The following is a 19,627-nucleotide window of genomic DNA, read 5'->3' as shown; positions in this document are numbered from 1 at the left end:
GGAAGATGTTATACAAATGCAAGTTATTATTTATTTTTATTATCATAGGGCATAGAAATCCCAGTCATTGATCAGGACCCCATTGTGAGAGGTGTTGAACAAAAAGACAGATCCTGCCTCAAAGACCTTACAAGCTATATATAAGACAAGAGACAATTGATGGCTGCAGACAGATGGGAAACAATAAGACAAGTGCATGACAGGCAATGGTCTCAATACAGCAGCTGCCTAACTGTTTCCAAGTTTTTTTGTAAGTCTCACAGCAGAGCAGAGTTTTAAGGAGGATAGCACGGTAGCCATGCGGATGTTTATAGGGAGCCTCTCCCAAACATGAAGGTTAGCATGGGAGAAAGTATGAAGGTGCTTGTTTGAAAATTAAACAAGTGGGCAGTAGAGGCTGGAATCAAGGGAGGATTTGAGGCGGGAATCAACTTTTCAATACTGAATGAGAAATGATAGGTAGGGTGGAGATAGGTCATAAAGGGCCTTCAAAGTAAAGGCAAATGGCTTAAGTTTGATACGATAGAGAAAAGGGAGCCGGTGGGGGGATTGAAAGAGAAGGGTGACATCATTAAGGCGATGGGTAGGAAAATGATCTTTGAAGCAGCATTCTGAGTGAATATTAGCAGGGCATTTGTTAGTCCCAGAGAAAAGCATGTTGCTTAACCAAGATTCAAGATAATGGGAACCTAGATGAGAGTATTAGTTGATGAATAACATTTTAACAATTTATATTGCAAACTTGTTGATCCCCAAAGTGTAAAATTTTAAATTCTTTTACACTCACTGCATATAGAGTTACATGATTGCTTGCTATATTTTTCTATGAATGTTTTATCCTCCCTCCTCCCTCCTTTTGTAGTTAGTATTTTGAATTTCAATGTCTGTTGCCATGACAACATCATGATCTGACTGATACTGCTTTCTGAGTGTTTTCCAGTCTATGCTGTGCTATTTAAAACTACACATTTTCTGTTAAAGGTGCCTGGAGATTTCCTCAGAATAAGCTGATAGGCTTTTCCCTGTCAGAAGCTATGCTGCAGACATGCGTTCATGATTCCTAATACCCACTGTTGATTCCTATCCCCAGGCATAAATTACTTTGAAAAATTGCTTCTCCAGGCCATGCTGGCTAAATGTGAACGGGTGAGGATGGTTGTGGAATATGTACTATATACCTAGCAACACTATCATCCCATTTTTCTTCAGGAACCCACATGTAAATTGGAGCCCTAGGCAGAATTTTCTAGAGAGATAGACCCCAGAAACCACGAGCTGCTACCATCAGCACCAGAGAAGAATGGGAAGGAGATACCAAGCTCCCTTAATCTCCACAAAGCCAATAAGAAGGAGCCAACTGAGTCCACACCCACAGAGTCAGGACTTTGGGGCATCTGGCCCCAGGGTATGACACAGTTATATCCTCAAAAACCTCATGATATCAGCAGTTCCAAACTCCAAGCTGCTATGTTGGCTTTGGGGAGAGACTGACTGTTGGGAAAATGTAGGTAATAGATAGTCCACAGTGGCATCTTCACAGCTCCAGACTTAATGACATCAGTGTATATGCTCCATAACTGATCAATGGACTTCCTGCTCTCTTGTAGCTGTCACTTTCAGGGATCCTTCCCTGGCCCCCGGACAGGAACAGGGAAAGTGAAATAATTTTGGGGGCCTGTGATGCCCAATGTACATGGGGCAGGTTTCACAGGGGAGAGGACTTCCGAAGGAGTACAGAGGGGTGAGATTGTTGTGGGGAATCACTTTTTTTTTTTTTTTTAGAACTAATAATGCTAATCTGTATAGAAATGTGGAAAAACACATGCTACAGAGGTGCCAGTTGTAGTCATTATTTACAGTTCAACAGTTCAAATCTTGCCTCTCCTAATGTTGTCTAAACTCCCATACAATTCACAAGCCTTATTATTGGCTACAACAATGTAGAAGACAAGAGCTGCTAAACATCTCCATTTTGAAACAACTTTAGTAGAGAGCTTACGCAAGGTCATTGCAGGCACAGATCCTGAGTCTCACATAAAAACCCCCAATATTATCCAGTACATCACAGGGTGACTTAGGTGCTGCAATGCTCAACCTAACTTTTAGGGGCCATGTCACAAAGTGAAATTCCCAGCTCTTAGGCACGCAGGCTTCCTATAGAATGCCTGGAGAGAGTTAAACGCCTAGAACAGGGATTCACAGATGCTACCATTCTGAGTGGGGAGCTGCTTACGCTAATCAATAGGAAATGCTGAGAAAAGAGATGGGAACTAAGTCTCATCACTCGGAGTTAGGCACCTAACTCCAGGCCAGAGGGAGGTGTCTCGTGCCACTTGGGATTCACAGCCTTGAACCCTCTCCCAGAGTAAGGCACCTAAACACCAGGTCAGTAATTTTTCAAGAAAAGCTGAGGGGGAGCTGCTGCCCTCTATCCAGGAGTCAGAACACTAATATTCTGGTTGAAGTGGAACAGGGACTTGAAATCAGGTCTCTCAAAACCCCTGTGATAGCCCTAACCACTGGGCTATTAGGTATTTTGTGGAGGGTAGCTCTCAATCTCTCTCTCTCTTTTTTTTTCTCTTTTTTTTAAAGTACTTTAACAACTCTGTCTTATTGTTTTCTTTTAGATATTTGTGCCAATACATCAAGAACACACTGTTTCTTTTTCATTCTTTTATGTCCCTGTGTCTTTTTTACTTACTGTATGAATGCAAAGGCTTGCCTGACCTTGAAAAATAGCACAGACTGTACCACACTGCCACAGAAATTTCTTAATCTAGGAGTGTGAATCACCAGGCAAGAAGGGGTTAAAGAGCAGCTTTGGACCCACAAGTCATGCCAGTCATGGAGAAGGAGCCTTAAAAAGGAAATTTCAACCAAAATGCTACAGCTATTTCCGAGAACAAAGGCTAGGAAAAATACATCATTTTTCCCATGTTAAAAACTTCCAGCAACTTTGAGAAGCTCTAGTGCTCCCACGTTTTGGAGGAGGGTCTTGAAATTTGGCAGAAGTGGCCTTTGTGTCAGGTATGTGCCTTTTGCCATCCCTGTGAAAAATTCACCCAAATTTGGCATGCTCCACCCTGGAGTAAAGAACTTCACTTGCATTTAGAAAATACTGGCTCCTAGGAGCCCTGTGGAGCAGGGACTCAGACTTGTGGTCCCTGACAAGGAGGAAGGGAAGATTCTTTCTCTGAATGAGGTGTTAGTTATTTCGGTCAGTAGTGACACTGGTTGTTCCTGACTCTTTCAGGAAGGCCATGGATTGGATTCACAAATCTTGGGTCAGGACTCCTTTAAGATGTCCAGAACTTGTTGATGAGTGAATGTAGTGAAATCTGGGACTGCAAGTGACTATTGATTAGTGGGTATAGGTGGGGCGGATCCATGCTGTTGGAAAAGACTTCCCAAATGTGTGTGATAGTTCTTCTCGGAGGTTAGTGCTTGGCTCAGGTGCAGGTTGTAGGCATTCAGGATGGATTAATCCATTCCCCACCCTGGATAACTCCTTGAGGAGAGATTTGACAGCCTCAGTGGAGGCTGATTAGAAGGTTCTCTTGGTCTATAATATAGCTAGACTTAGAAAAATTTGTTACATTTCATCCTTTGCTTTCTGCCATCAGTGCTGGAGTCTTGACCTGTCTCTACTTGTCCAGTGCAGGGCATCAAAAAAAACCAGCAAGATTTGTGTGGGTATGGGGAGCAAGGGGCAATTTTGGGGCCAACATGGAAGTGGTTGAGGCCAGTTTAGAATGGTAGTGATTCACCAGGCCCCCAACTTCTTGGCCTATGGGTGGAGTAGACTGGGACAGAGAGTATGGGGAGATTGGGACTGGCTGGGCAAGGAGCCTGGCCTGAGATAAGAACAGGGGCGGCTCCAGGCACCAGCGCTCCAAGCGCGTGCATGGGGCGGCAAGCCATGGGGGACGCTCTGCCAGTCGCCGCTAGGGCGGCAGGCAGGGTGCCTTTGGCGGCTTGCCTGTGCAGGGTCCACTGGTCTCGCGGCTTCGGTGGACCTCCTGCAGGCGTGCCTGCGGAGGGTCCGCTGGTCCCGCGGCTTCAGCGGACCTCCCGCAGGCACGCCTGCAGGAGGTCCGCCGAAGCCGCGGGACCAGCGGACCCTCCGTGCTTCGGGAGGCAAAATGTCTATAGCCACCCCTGGATAAAAGGCCTGAGGAGTGGAGATTTTTATGGGTATCTGAGGAGAATGGGATTAGGATAGAGAAACAGGACTGGCACAAGAGCAGGTTGAAGTGGAGGAGGCAGAAGGAATCAAACCTGGAGCAAAAGTGCAGAAGATGCTCACTAAAGCATGCTCCCCTTCAGAGCCTCAAATGGAACCTAAGATTCCCGAGTCTTACCATTCCTCTCTGGTTAGCAAATATCTCTGGAGCCCTGTGACAAAGTGCCTCATCCCCATCTAGGTTGATCCACATATTACAATTTACAGGGACCAGCATTAACTCCATTAGCTCAAGTGGCAGAAGTCTGGGTGGTGGATCTAAAGCAGTGGTTCCCAAACTTTAACAGCCTGTGAACCCCTTTCACTAGCACATCAAGTCTTGCGAACCCCTTCTTAAAAATGAATATTTCCAGGGATTTTCTTCTTTACCTGAGTATAAATTATAAAAGCAGTGATCTTGGAAATATAAAATTTGTTTTATGACATGCTTATTACACCTTATTTATTATTATTATTTATCATTACAGTATTTTTATTACATTATGAAAACGGCAACACTCTTCCAGGATCTCACTTTCGTAGCTTGTATCACTTTGAATAAGCCTGTTATAAGACAAGGCTCCCATGTTTCATCAAGGAGTATCAGATGTGAAAAAGCATGAAGGTATTTAAGAAGCCAACTCAAAAGAGTTCCTCCTACACAAGCATTCAGGTCTTGAGCAGTCCAGCCAACAGCGCATGTTACAACAAAGCTTAAACTTGTTCTTCATAATAATTTTAAATACAATACTAGCTGCCTATTTAATTTAAAAAACAACAAACAATATTCACCTCCCTTTCTGTTTCTTATAAAGAGTTTTGAAGTTTAAATCTCCTCAGCGTGATAGATATGCTCGCTTTGATCTGCTTAGCTCTTGGAAGTCCAGGGGCTGCGGGCTCCTGGCCCCATGCTGCCCGGGGTCTCTAGGGACAGCTCTGTCCGCTATTAGGGAATTTTTTTCCGAGAACCCCCTGTAACATTTTGCGAACCCCCAGGGGTTCATGAACCCCAGTTTGGGAACCACTGTTTTAAAGGTTACAATCTTACTGATGAAATACGGGTGACAGTATGATGTCAAATGATAGAATTTCTGCGGTCTGTTTAGTTTGATTTAAAAAAAACTAGCAAATTACTCACAAAAATTATATTAAAAGAACATTATTAAGGTTGTAAACTCAAGTACTTAAAAGTTAATAAATGCTACAGTTAAGATTTCCTATGCAAACTTATTTTTTCCTTCTTGTGCATCTACATTATGATACAGTTTTAAATTACATGATCACGTACTATTTTCTCCACAGTACCCCTGCTTCTTTTAGTGCACAGAATAGACCCACTGTATGCATATATCAGTGTTATGTAACAAAAGGAGATTTTTGTCCATAAACCCCTTCTTCCTCTGTGGAAAAGTTGGAAGGCATGTAGTGAATAAGGCAAGGGATTTGAGGAAGAGAAAATATGGTGTCATGGTTAAGGTACTTAAATGTTGCCCAGGGGAGTTAGATTCTATCCTAGCCTCTGCCACAAAGTTCCTATGTGATGCGAGGCAACTCACTTAAAACAAGTTTTTCAAAACTGTGCACAGGCAACCTTAATTCTGGCATTTCCTAAGTTGAATGCTTGACTTTGCGACCTTAACAACATTCTTTTAACGTAGGTTTTTGTATATAAATATATAGTTTCCACTGAACTCTTTCTTTTCTCAGCTACAGGCAAAACACCAGGAAATCTATTGCAGAACTTCTTGAAATTTAGCTTATAATAATTGTGTTCTTTCCATTTTCTCATTGTTCAGTTTTTTTAAAACAATACAGCTCTCTCAAAATTACTTCCCACTTTCATCTTCATATGCTGTATGCATAGTTAGTAGCTCAGTCTCATATTAGCATGTGGCCAGCTGTCACAGGATGGCACTATAGGGAATCCAGTATAATTTTAGTACAAGCTGTAGAGTCACATCATCCATAAATCTAAAATTCACTCGATGGTTTATAAGGGAAATAGTTATCATCAGACCTGGAAACAAATTCTTCATTGCTTTCATCTTGAGTCTCATCATTTACTTGGCTTAAATTATCTTAATTATATAATGGATGTTGAAGCTCATCAGTGATAAAGTTGCAAAGTACATTCTCAGTTGCAGAACTCTTTTAAAGTCTTCCCAAAGACCTCTGATTCTCCCTCCCATCCCCAAGCCTTTTAGGGTTTTTGGTTGCTTTTTTCTTAATACTGTGCAGCCCCTGAAAGAGATCTGTGGGCTACTATCACTGAAATGTCATATCTTATGATTTTGACTAAAAATAATCAGAACCATATGTGTGTAGCCTAACTGCAGCCTAGGAAATTCAGTGTGAGTACACATTTAATTGTCAGGAAGACTATAAAAAGTGTCAAATGTCACCAGCTCCAGATTTCTATCAAACCCTGACTGTTCACTTCCTAAATTGCCTGTGCTGATTTAATTGGTAATCATTCTTTTATTTTTCACATAAAACGTCCTACAGTTTTCTTGAAAAAAGAGACAGAAGATTAAATTTAGCTCAGAATCATCTTCTTACTTTAGTAGGATGAGTGTCTCACATTCCCACTGTGTTAAATCTTTTACCATTCTTTACAAGCTCCTGTGAATTTGAGCATAAATCTCTGATTAAGGCGGCATAAATCATGGAATGCCTTCTAGAATGTTTTTGAGAATGCAGTGTCTAATAATAATATTTCTTGTATTTGTATAGTATAGTCGAGCCCCAAGAATCCAAAAGTGCCTTACAAACTGTGTACCTGATCTTACAGTCCAGGTTCATGCTGAAAATAACAGGGTCTGGATCTTTGGAGCCAGCCACATTCAACCAGGTGCAACTTTTGAGGGGCAGCTGCAAAGGTCACTCTTACTGCTTATTGATCCTCAGGCTTCCAAGTTCTGGTCTAGTCCTAAAGAACATTTTTAGAGTCTCTTATAGCCACTCTAACTTCAACCACTTGGAGTGACCCCAGCAGGGCTATTGCAGCAGCTAGTGACTGCTGGACAGCAGCAACACTCTTGTCCCTTTTCCCTGGCTACACTGACCTCTGTTGCAGGAGTATTGGGGTGGGGGTGGGGGTGCAGAGAGGAGGTGGCATGGGCAAATATAAGGCTGCTTCTTGCTACCAGAGAGGCACTAAATGTCACAACAGAGATTGTGAACAGACTTTGGAAGTGCTGCTTGTGTTATGATTGCAGGATTGAGGTCTATGCTTAGGAAATACTTCACCCACACCTGTGTGCAGCCAGTTCTCGAACAGAATAACCGTGCTGTATCTTAAGCAAGAGGGTGGGAGGGCATTGTCTGTCTGTATGGGGGACAGGGATATACCTTTCTCAGGGCAGAGGCATGGAGCTTGTTGCGGATGCTGAGTGGATCAGCATGGAGACACTGACTCATTCCCCCCAGGTGACCGCTAAGAGCGGGGAGAGTAGATAGATGCAAGCTAGGCAGGAGAAGACATCTTTCACTCAGATTCTTCTGGAAGGGCTTTGGAACCGCAGGATATACACTGGGAGGGGCAAGCAGAAGTCAAAGAAACTTGCAGAAGTCAAAGAAGGATCAAGGAGGCTGGGGTGAATCAATAGTCCTTTGGGAGGGAAGCAACCCTGGGGGCTGCCCTGCGGAGGCTTTGAGGGCATACATGGTAATAAGTCCGAGGAGTGATAATCTCCTTTTTGTGCATGGTGACGGGAGTCGCCTCACAACATACCCGTTCATTACAGTGTTGAGATGGGGACTGGTAAGGCTGGGGCTCCCAGCCTATGAATTTGGTTCCCACTCATTCAGGATTAGGGCAGCAACAGCAGTGACACAGCTGTGTTTGGGGGCTAGGCCAATTCAGGCAATTGGGTGTTGGCATTCGGAATCATACGGAATGTATGTGAGACCCCTGGTGAGGAATCAGTGTTAATTTTCTGTTGTGTTTTCATTCCAGATGTGAGAAGATGGGCCAGGCAGGCAGTGGTATGGATCTGTGGGCACAGTATTGTACTGGGTGCACAGGCAGGCTTCCATGTTGTCTGAGGGTTCGCAGCTAGAGCTCAGTGATGAAGCAATCCTGAGCTGGCATAGAGGGAGGGGCATGTTATGTGATCAGCTGATGCCCCTTCAGTATGTTGTGGGGGCTCATAAGTGGGCACCAGATATAATTGTGGTGCACCTTGGGGAAAATGATTTGGGAGTGTGTAAAGGAGTAGCCTTAATGCTTAGAGCAGGGGTAGACAACCTATGGCATGGGTGCCGAAGGCGGCACGCAAGCTGATTTTCAGTGGCACTCACACTGCCCAGGTCCTGGCCACCGGTCCGAGGACTCAGCATTTTAATTTAGTTTTAAATGAAGCTTCTTCAACATTTTAAAAACCTTATTTACTTTACATACAACAATAGTTTACTTATATATTATAGACTTATAGAAAGAGACCTTCTAAAAATGTTAAAATGTATTACTGGCACGCAAAACCTTAAATTAGAGTGAATGAATGAAGACTCGGCAAACCACTGCTGAAAGGTTGCCGACCCCTGGCTTAGAGTGAAGAGGGACCTGGGAGAGATCTTGGAACTTTTTCCAGGAGTAAAAATTGTATGGTTGGACATGCTGCAACACAGGGTCTAGTGGGGAGCTGTGAAAGCCCCCTTGGGTTGACAGGCTAGGAGCTATGTGAATAAGAAGGTGGCCAAATTCACGGGGTTTATATAGGGCTCAGTAATTTTTTATCCTGATATAGCATATGAGACACCAGAATTATTCAGGGAAGATGGGGTTCACCTCTCAGACATGGTGACTGACACTTTTTTGACTGATATTAAAGGGAACATTAGGAGATGTCTGGGAACCTGGCTAGGTATGCGGGGGAGCAACCGCCAAGCTAATTGCTGGCACCTCCTTGTGACATATGTCTAGTGCAGGTACTCTAGGGAAGGAATACCGTAATCAGATAAATGGTTTGGTAACAGATTTAAAGGAGGAGTTTGTTATAGGGTGACCAGATGTCCCGATTTTATAGGGACAGTCCCGATTTTTGGGTCTTTTTCTTACATAGGCTCCTATAACCCCCCACCCCCTGTTCCGATTTTTCACATTTGCTGTCTGGTCACCCTAGTTTGTTAAAGTAACGTAAACAGGGTGGGATTCAGGGTTCATATGACTGGCATGGCAGGGAGCCACCCCTTCTCCTTTATAGCCTATCTAACCCTCATTCGAGGGTGAGTGTAAGATCCCAGCAGGGGGTTGGCTGGGGACCAGGATGAAAAAAAAGCAGGAGGGCCTGATGGAAGCCCTCCGGGTAGATATTGAAATGACCATGGAGTTACCTGCATTGTACACTTTTATCTGCTGGGTACTCCCAGACAGTAATAAAAGTTGTGGTATAATTAAACACATCCAGTTTTTCCTGTCCACCTTCCAGTATACCCAGACAATGGATTTGATATTTGACATGAAGTGAAGAGGAATCTGTTTGGAACTGTAAAGGGAATTTGTTAGTTAGGCAGACAGTAGTTATATAAATTGAAAACTGGCTAGGATAACAGGGTTAACAGTCCTACTCTTGTGAGGAAAAGCACCATGGGACCTTTAATGATCACAAGCAGTCAGGGCATTGGTTTATGTCTCATTCTAAAGAGTGAACCCCAGAACCTCATTTCCCTGTGAAGACTATGCGAAGGCACTTGAAGAGTACACCATTTCATGCCACACATGTTTTATTTCTGTTCAGTTGGGCCTGTTCACTCCTTGGATTTCTTAATTTGGGCAGCCTATCCAGAGGGTATATTGCTGTGGAGTAGTGACAGGATATTTTATTTTGATTCAACAGAAATGGCTTTAAGACCAACAAAGAAATTCCTAGCAAAACCAAGAAAGATCAGAGAATGATACAGACAGCACCAGCTTCTGTTGTCTGAGCATCCTGTTACATTATGCGTCAGTTCATCTATGTAGACTGATGGTTAGTGCCTGCCTCATTCTAACAGCATACCACAAAGCTATCTCAGCTGGTTTATTCTGCCGAGCATCTGTCACTTCATGCTTATTGTATCCCCCCATTGTTTTGGACCCCTATCTGGAACTTTTTCTTCCCTTGCTTGATTTCTTACTTCATTGGACATTTTTTACCTTTTAATTCATTTCTTATAATCCTGATGTCAGCACTAAATTCCTGCTGGTTTTCTTTGACCTCTAGCTATATTTCTGGCTGATAGTTGCACTTTATTTCTTTTTTATTAATTTTTATATCTACTGTTCTTTAGAAAAGTGCGCTCCTGACCAGTATTGTTATACTTCAGGTTTTTAACAGCTACTTTTCTAGATGTGAGTGGTGTCAGAAGTACTTTTTCTTTGATTGGCAGTTTTAGAATAATATCCTTCTTGCTACATCTCAGTAATCAAGTTGTCCAAGGAAGGATTTGCTGTCAGCTGATAACTGCCAGATGTACATGCTGGTGCTTCTGATTCTAGAAAGAGACTCATCCTACTGCAGTAAATATATGTGGTTCACAAAATCATAGTACGAATGAGATGCTGCATGTTATCATAGTCTTTGTAAGCAAAAAGTATCAGTAAGAAAATCTGCTGCATGAAATACATTCTGTACATTCAGCTCCACTAGCAACAGTACAACAACATTATTTTAGCTTGTGGCAAACAGAAAAAGCCCAACTCACAGGAATTCAGATCACATTGTTTCCTATCTATTTCAGAATGGTCTATTTGTAAAACAATTGGAGAACCGAGTGACTGTAAGCATCACACCATCAGAGCATGATATACAATGTCTGTTTGGATGAATTGGCAAATGGAAGCCTTTCGGGAGCATACCTTCAGAATATAAAATAAAAAGCACAAGGGTTAGGTAATATTCTACGTGTTATATAGAAAGGAAATAAAGAACAAAGAAATCTATTATATTCCAAGCCAAATGGTGACACTAAAATGGAGTTAAGGTTGAGAGTAAGTATCAATAACATAAGGGTAAATATCTTTACAGGGACATTGGAATTATCTCAAAACCAAATATTACAAACTCAGAAAATTAAAAGTTAAGGTTACACTTAAAAAATGCAAACATTAACTGTTAAAACACCCTAACAACTTTAACTTTGCCCTGAAATGATTCCATGCAATAACCATGTTATTTTTTTATTTAGAAATTTTAGTATTTGTACTTCCAGATTAGATTAAACTGATTTTTAAACAGATTTTTCAGCTTTTTTCATTTTTTCTCCCCTCTTGGTGTCACTTTCTCTGCCTAAAGGGCTGGACCCATAGATATTTGAGTCAGTAGAGCCTTTGATCTAACAGATGTGAGTCTTTTATCTCAGGCAGTAGAGACTCAGCTTTAGATACAGAGGTCTTGGATGAGCAGTCATGGGATAAAACAGATTCTCATGAATCAACTGCTTAAAAGAAGTAAACAAACAGTAAGAATAAATAGTCAGTTTTCAGAATGGAGAGAAGTAAATAGTAGTGTCCCCAGGGGTCTGTACTGGGACCAGTGCTGCTCAACATATTCCAGAACATGAACAATGAGGTGGCAAAATTTGCAGATGATACAAAATTACTCAAGATAGTTAAATCCAAAGCTGATTGTGAAGAGTTACTAAGGGATCTTACTAAACTGGGTGAATGGACAACAAAATTGATCAATATTGATAAGTGCAAAATAATGCACATTGGAAAACATAATCCTGACTATACATAAAAAATGATGGGATCTAAATTAGCTACTACCAGTCAAGAAAGAGAGTTTGGAGTCATCATGGATAGTTATCTGAAAACATCCATGCAATGTGTGTAGCGGCAGTCAAAAAAGCTAAGAAAATTATAGGAACCATTACGAAAGGGATAGATAATAAAACAGAAAATATTATAATGCCACTTGTGATGGTGTGTTCACCCCACACCAGCCTAGAAGGGCTTAATGAGGCTGAGGAGAGACCAGTTAACCAGATAGGCCACAGCTGAGGGAAATTAGCTGGCCTAAGTAACCCCTGAATAATGATAGAACCTAGCTTGGAAGGAATAGGTCGGGCTAGGGTAAAGCTAGGAAGCTGGTAGCAGATTGGAATTGCAGTGGGGGAACCTATAGCTATTCTTGAGATAGTAGTGATGAAAAGAAGAAAAATCAAGGTGGTGCTAGTATGGGAAAAGGCAGTAAGGTTTAATGGGATGCAGACCTTGGCTGCTGATTATAGAGTCCTTGAGGTAGAACCCAGAATAGAGGATGGATCTGGGTTCTACTGGGGAAGTGGCATGGTTTGGGCAGAGGAGGTAAAACTCTTATCTTGATACGCCCGGGGGGAACCCAGTGATTTGGCAAGAGGGCTATGACATGAAGCACCCTGCGTAAAGCAGAGTGAGGGAGAATGGTGGCAGTATATGCAGCAAGCAGCTGAAGGAGCTGTTGGACCTTGGAAAGAACTAATCCACTAGGGGTGAGTGAACCTCATGATGCCACTGTATAAATCTATGATCTGACTAAACTGAATTTTGCATATGGTTCTGGTCTCCCTGTCTCAAAAAAGATATATTAGAACTGGGAAAAGTACAGAGAAGGGAAACAAAAATGGTTAGAGATATGGTACGGCTCTCATAGGAGGAGAGATTAAAAAGACTGGGGACTGTTCATCGTAGCAAAGAGGTAACTGTGGGGAGGGGGGATATGTTAGAGGTCTATAAAATCATTAATGTTATAAAGAAAGTGAACAGGGAAGTGTTAATTATCCCTCCACATAGAGCCTACCAATGACATTAATAGACAGCAGGTTTAAAACAAAGGAAGTACTACTTCATACAACACACAGTTAACCTGTGGAATTTCTTGCCAGGGCATGTTGTGAAGGCCAAAAGTAAACTGGGTTCAAAAAATTACCTAGGCTATGGAGGATAGGTCTGTCAAGGCCACAACCCCATGCTCCGGGTGTCTCTAAACCTCCAACTGTCAGGAGCTGGGACTGTATGTCAGGGCACAGATCATTTGAAATTGCCCTATGAAGCATCTGGCACTGGCCACTATTGGAAAACAGTACTGGGCTAGATGGGTCATTTGTCTGATCCAGTGTGGCCATTCTTATGTTTAATTCCTGCTGCCAATCCACCCAAATGTAACGTGTTTATATTTCTAATTATCTGAAAATATGAAGTAACAGTCTTAAAAGTGAAAATTTTAAAAATAATTTAACAGCAAATTCACTGAAACACTAAAACAGCAAAAAACAGCTAGCGTGTACGAGTGGGTCTGACATTTATTTGAAGTTGACTTGTTGACTGAGAAGACTATTAGTGACACCATTGCTAAGTAGAGGGAAAGTCCAGTTCTTGAATCCTAATATCTCTGCACTTTAAGGGTTCGCCCTATGTTTCTACCTCAGTTTCCCCAGCAATGCTGTCTTAGTATATAGTGGTGCCAAGGTAGCATTCCCATGGGGAGTTTTTCAAGCACTGAAGCGCAGAATAGCATGTGGACACAGAACCTTTAAAGAGCAAGGATAGTTAGGCCAAGCAATCTAGCAATGAGAACTTATGACAGTGGCATGAGGAAGTATGGACATGTGACTCATAATAGAGTTATTGCTTGCAAAGTAGTTGTAGAAGGTAGATGTTGATTGGTTTGCCTTTGTCACAATAGTTATACTTAAAGAGTTACCTGAGCTATGACTTGACCTTATCTGTAGCCTATATAATAGTCATGACAATGAGATACAACTCTAAACTTTCCTTATAGAGAAAATTAACTGAAATTTTGTGGTGTTCTATATTTATAATCACTTGGAACAAAGAAATATCAATGCAGTTGATTTTCTTTTCATTTAACTCTAATTAGTGGATTTAATTGTAAATACTCTGATTCTAGAATGAATTTTCTGAGAAAGGGCTGTAACTTTGGGAAGCATACACTAGCTTTCATACATAAATAAGAAATTGGATTCCTGCTTGAAATACAAAATGCCTCATGCCCCTCCTGCAAATCAGGTAGAATGCTGATTTGAAAACAGGTTTCTGATATATCAGGTGAATGCCTGAGCATCTGGTCTATTTGGTATTCTGACACTTTCACACCTACCTGAAAAATTCATAATCTAGTCATCCCAGCTGCCTTTGGGTGAGGCCTGATCCAGTAGTCACATCTCCTGGATTAAGCCCCACAGAAGATAGGTGGCAGAAAGCCTGATTTAAGACTCGTGCCAAAACTCATTGTGAGGGAGGGTGGCAAGCAGCTTGGTAGCATCAGGACTTAGGCACTTTTGCACATACTCAGGAGTGGCAATGTAGATGCCTTGGGGACTTTACTGGCAGAACCTGGGTGCCCACAGGCATAAGCAGCAGTGGAGTGGGGGTTTGAGGATCCCAGGGGGGGTTACATAGTGGATTTTGCCACATAAATTGGCAGTTAAGAATCTATGTACCTTTGAGAATCCATTGATCTAGGCATAGCCCTCAATACTGTACCATTTGAGTGCCTGACATGAAAGCATATACAAAATTAGGAGTGTGTGAAGGAGCCGTTGGGAGTGATACTCAGGCAAAGTGGAGGGAGATAAGTCATGACCCTGAAGGTGTCATTTGAACTTTATTTGGAAGAAAAGAGGAAGTCCATGTGTAGTGATTCAAAAAGTAGGGGAGATATGGTCAATACACCATGTGCTGTATTATACACATTTATCATTCTGTTATTGCAGAAGATGATTACTGGTATTTTAAAAAAAAATTATAAGAAATCTCACTATTGCTGTACTTACTGTATTTTATTTGAGAAATATGGTTCAATTTTGAAAAGGCAGTACTTTTAACTGACAATGGGCATAGCAGCAGCAGCATGGTAATCATTGAGGCTATGGGAAGCACAGGAAAATGTGAGGAAGAAGTGGGATGAGCAGATGAAACATACCACACAGTAGCATTTCTTTTCTCTGTACATGCAGTTTGGTGTTGATTTTTCCTGTGATTTTAACAAGAGGAAGGGTGCTGATTGCACCATCCCACTCATAATGAGAAATAAGATATAAATTACAATGTAAAAATACTGATTATGCTTCTAGAACCCTACTGGCAGAACCAATGCTATTTTGTCTTTGGCTGTGTGGGCCTGCCTCATCTTCCACCATAAGCGATTAAATTCTATAATCCTATTTTAATAAATTAGGATGCAAGGACCATCCATAGAAGAAGGAAAAAGGATCTGAGACTCAGAGTTGGAAAGACCAAGCATTCTTTAAAAATCTGCGTTACTTAGAGGTGTTTGGGGGGAGGGGGTCGTATTTGGCACTGGAGATTTTTTTGGAGTATTTGTTGGTTTTTTGCCCTGAACGCTTTTTTCCTGGAGTTGCACCCTGTCACCCTCCTCTTTAACACAAGTATCAGACAGTTTGGAGAGTTAGCAAGAAGATACTGGTAGAAACTTTCAGTATGTTGATGACACCCAGCTTTGTATCTCCACTTCATCCCATACAGACAGAGTGGTCAAGCATGTCTTCAAAAGCTTCATAGGTATTGGGGCATGGATGACAGCAAGTTGATTGAAGTTCAGCCTATGCTAAGGTGATGAGGGATAGGGAAAGCAACCAGAGAATATGAAAAGATTACATTGGGCCCCTGTGACAGTGTGCATCCATGAGTTCACTTGGGTTCCTAATTTGGGAGAATCTTGTTAGATTCCCTGCTGTTCTTAGAACAAAAAATAGCTGCAGGGATCAGGATGGCTTTCCCCCCATCTGCAACAACTCGTTTGGGTGTGGATCTCACTATTATGATTGAATCCTTTGGCTCAATTTTAGATTACTACTGTGCACTCTAGTTCATCACAAAATCCATTTGAAAATGGAAGCTGGGGCAAAATACAGCTGCCAAATTGTAAAGTATGAGCACATGAAATCTGTGCTCTGGTATTTACACTGCTGGCATGTTGGTTTCTGCTTATCTGGTGCTGGCTTGACATTTTAAGCCACCTTCTCCTTCTCTATCACATCAAACATAAGCTGCTTGTATTCACTTTCAAGGTCCTTCACAGGGTATGTCTACAGTACCCGCCGAATCGGTGGGTAGTGATTGATCTATCAGGAATCGATTTATCGTGTCTACACTAGACGCGATAAAATAGATTCCCAATCACTCTGCTGTCCACTCTGGAACTCCACCATGGCGAGAGGCAGAAGCGGAGTCAACGGGGGAGCGGGAGTGGTCGACTCGCTGCTGTCCTCACGGCCAGGTAAATTGACCTAAGATACACCGACTTCAGTTACTCCCCTGCCCCCCGGTCTGAAATAGCCCAAATTTGTTGTTTTTTTGGGCATGCTGAAAAGCTCATTTATTTGAAGGGGCTGTGGTAAGTTTTGTGTGAACTGTTGTGGAAATGGTTTGTAATGCATTTGTCCGCTAGCTGCTTTTTGTTCTGTGTGGGATTAGCCCAGAATGTTCAATTGTTGACTTCTGTCACTAAGTATTAGGAGTTTGAAATAAAACTATCCTAACTCTAGAAAGAAAGGAACCATTTTGCTTCATTACTAGTAGATACTGTCTCTTGGATTTATATACTATTCTCACCCACCCCTGAAAACAAATATTTTTTTTGGTCAATTTAATCTTTCAAAACACAATGATTACTTTTTTAGGCCTTACATTCCATTGTTATTTATTCTGTCTGGCAAATATTTTTCTGTATAAATCTCATGGACCAGAAATCAGGATACAGTAGTAGATGTCGTACATTACTCTGCAGTTTTTAAAGAATGACTATAAAATGCATTTAGTGTTTGAGAGAGGGATGCTGAATTACCCCATCATTCACGTCTTGACCTTTCTGCTCCATCTGGCAACAAGTGTGCCAATTGTTTCTGACTAGAAACTGGACTGAAACCAGCTGGGTGAGAGGTGTGTGGTTTGTTGAGGAGATGGGGGAGTGTTCAGCAGTTGGTTAGAGTTGCTTTGCTCAACAGTTGGAAGAGGATTGCTCGGGGGCTGGGGGAGGGAGGGAGAGTGAGTGCTTTTCAGAGAAGGAATTATAGGAGGGTTCCATAGAAGAGATGTTTGGGTCAGATTCCAGGGCAGTATATTCATCTTCAGTGCACTTCAGTGAAGTTGATCTGCAGTATTTTAAGGGATACAGCTGGTGATGTTACAGATTAGATCCCACATCCATTGCTTACCCATTTCTTTGTAATGCAAGCTGGTCAGTTTGGCATTCTTCTGTACATGATCATTTTTCTTTTGAACAAAGAAACTTGTTCCAGTCTGTGATTTTCCCACACTGACACTCAAAAGAGTTGTCAAAATTTTGACAGCTAATATTTTGTGAATTGAAGTGACCTTTTTAACATGCATGTTCTGGCCATATGGCCACCCCTTTCCTCTCGGGATTTTGGGATGGTAGCCAAGGCAAATACAAAATACTGAAAAGATCAGTATCACATTAGCATAACTCAGATGGTCACATAGTGATCCCTCATTCTTCTGACAAAGCTCCTCAAAAATAAAGGAGGCTAGATGGTACCGACAATTCACTTAGGTTTATTTATAGGCATTTATGAACATTTTGTCTCCTATATCCCATTTTCAAAAATTACTCAGGCACTTAAGTATCTTTGAATATCTGGACCTAGCTGGCCAAAGGTGCTGATAGGTGCTTAGCCTGCATAGGCACTCTTGAAAATCCCAGTAGGCTCCGGGGTCCCATTGATTTCAGTATTAAAATTGGTGGTGAAGATGTGAATGATTAGAATGTTAAAATGGTTATCTATTTAGGAAGGATGAAATGTACAAAAAGGGAGGGAAGTGGCACTCTACTTCAAAAATGGCATTACCTGTTTGAGTTGCTGGTAACTCAGAAGCAAATGATCTTGAATGCTTATGGATCGATGTCCTAACAAAGCACAAGATGGGGTATTAGTTGGTGTCTGTCACAGATCATTAAATCACACTAGAAAACGGGTTGACCAACTCATTTAAAACACATCTGTAATGTATATGAGGGGTGGAGGGAAGAGCTGTGTTATGTGGGACTTCAATCTGGGTGACAACAAACTGGAAGCCTCAGGGTATAATAGTAAAACATCAGAAAACTATAGATTTCCTAACTCAGTGTTGCATCCAACATAGGGGAAACCTATATTAGTCCTCATTTTGATAAATGAAGAGGAATTGATCACTGAACTAAAAATAAGTGGTTGCTTAGGTGTATGTGAGCATGACTTGATAATTTCATTTGTTGTGTGCAAACAGCATAATGTCCAAGCAATTTCTTAGGACTTTAAAAGGGCCAATTTCATAAACTTGAAAACAATTAATTATAATCAAATTATCTGGGAGAAAAAAGTTGAACAGAAAAATGTGAATTGGGAACTGCTAAGAACATTTTACTAGATACCTGAGAATTCACAATCAAGAAAGAAGACTATAATGGTTAAGAAGTCAACATGGCTCAGAGTAGAAGTGAAAGCAGCTATAAACTTTAAGTATATAACAAATGGAAAAAGGGGAAGTTGATAGGGATACTGCCAAATTATTGTACACTACAATTAACTGATACCCTTTAAAGATGAAGTACAAATCAAAAGACAAAAATAGCATATAAATTTCTACTTAGCTGATGCTCAACCCCCACACTATGTTGTGGGTTGCATTCAGCACAAAAACATGTTTTTTAACTTCCTTTTTTAAAAAACCTCCCCCTTTATAAAATCTTCATGGCACATCCTCTTTCACTGCATCTGTCCCAGAATGTTTTACTGTATAATCAGTGATGATACAAACTCTGTGGTCCTTCCTCAAGCACAACTGCTATTGTGTTCAAGGGAGTCTTTTGTTTGGTTAAGGATTGCAGAATTTGGCCTGTGGGTTGCAACTAGACTTCTGGTATTAGCTGTCACAGTATGATGCTGATACTATCTGGGATACTTATTTTCAGAGAACCGGGAAGTATCAAGTGGTTTACAGAGCGAAAAATATTTTAAAGGTGAGTTACAATGTTCTGTGGCCCTACCCTATCAATGGCTATTAGCAGAGTCATCCCTTGGGTATGGAAAATTGGGGTGACCACTCCAGACCCTGCTCTTTGTGGGGGCCTGTGGGCCGGTGCAATTGGCTGGCGTGGTCAGTCCTGGAAGTGATGGGTTTGTTGCTTCTGCACCAGGCCCCGCACACTACTAGGTACAGCCCTGCCTATTAGTCACCATGATCAGGGATACAATCCCATGCTCTGCATCCTTAAACTCTGATTGCCAGAAGTTGGAAGTGGACAATGGGGTGGATCGCTTGATAAAGTAACCTGTTCACTTCCTCTGAAGCATCTGGTACCAACCATTGTCAGAAGAGAGGATACTGGGCTAGATGGATCATTGGTCTGACTCAGCAAGGCTGTTCTTATGTTCTTACCATGTTCATTATGCTGAGTA

The 19,627-nt window shown here is 41.6% G+C and overlaps 1 long non-coding RNA gene across 6 annotated transcripts in view; it reads left to right on the top strand.

Moving 5' to 3' along the window:
- The window catches only part of LOC120407362, a 75,246-nt gene that overhangs the window by 10,107 nt on the left and 45,512 nt on the right, over positions 1-19,627 (top strand). For 2 of the 6 annotated variants that reach the window (XR_005599916.1, XR_005599914.1), the window contains exon 2: positions 19,141-19,188. The exons of the other annotated variants lie outside the window; for them this stretch is intronic. This is a non-coding gene — a long non-coding RNA (uncharacterized LOC120407362). The remainder of the gene's footprint in view (positions 1-19,140; positions 19,189-19,627) is intronic. 6 annotated transcript variants of the gene reach the window in all.

Source organism: Mauremys reevesii, linkage group 6, assembly GCF_016161935.1.
Source record: "Mauremys reevesii isolate NIE-2019 linkage group 6, ASM1616193v1, whole genome shotgun sequence".
Taxonomy (NCBI): domain Eukaryota; kingdom Metazoa; phylum Chordata; order Testudines; family Geoemydidae; genus Mauremys; species Mauremys reevesii.
The sequence above is the reverse complement of the archived record's forward strand: the minus strand, read 5'-3'. Positions and strand labels throughout refer to the sequence as shown.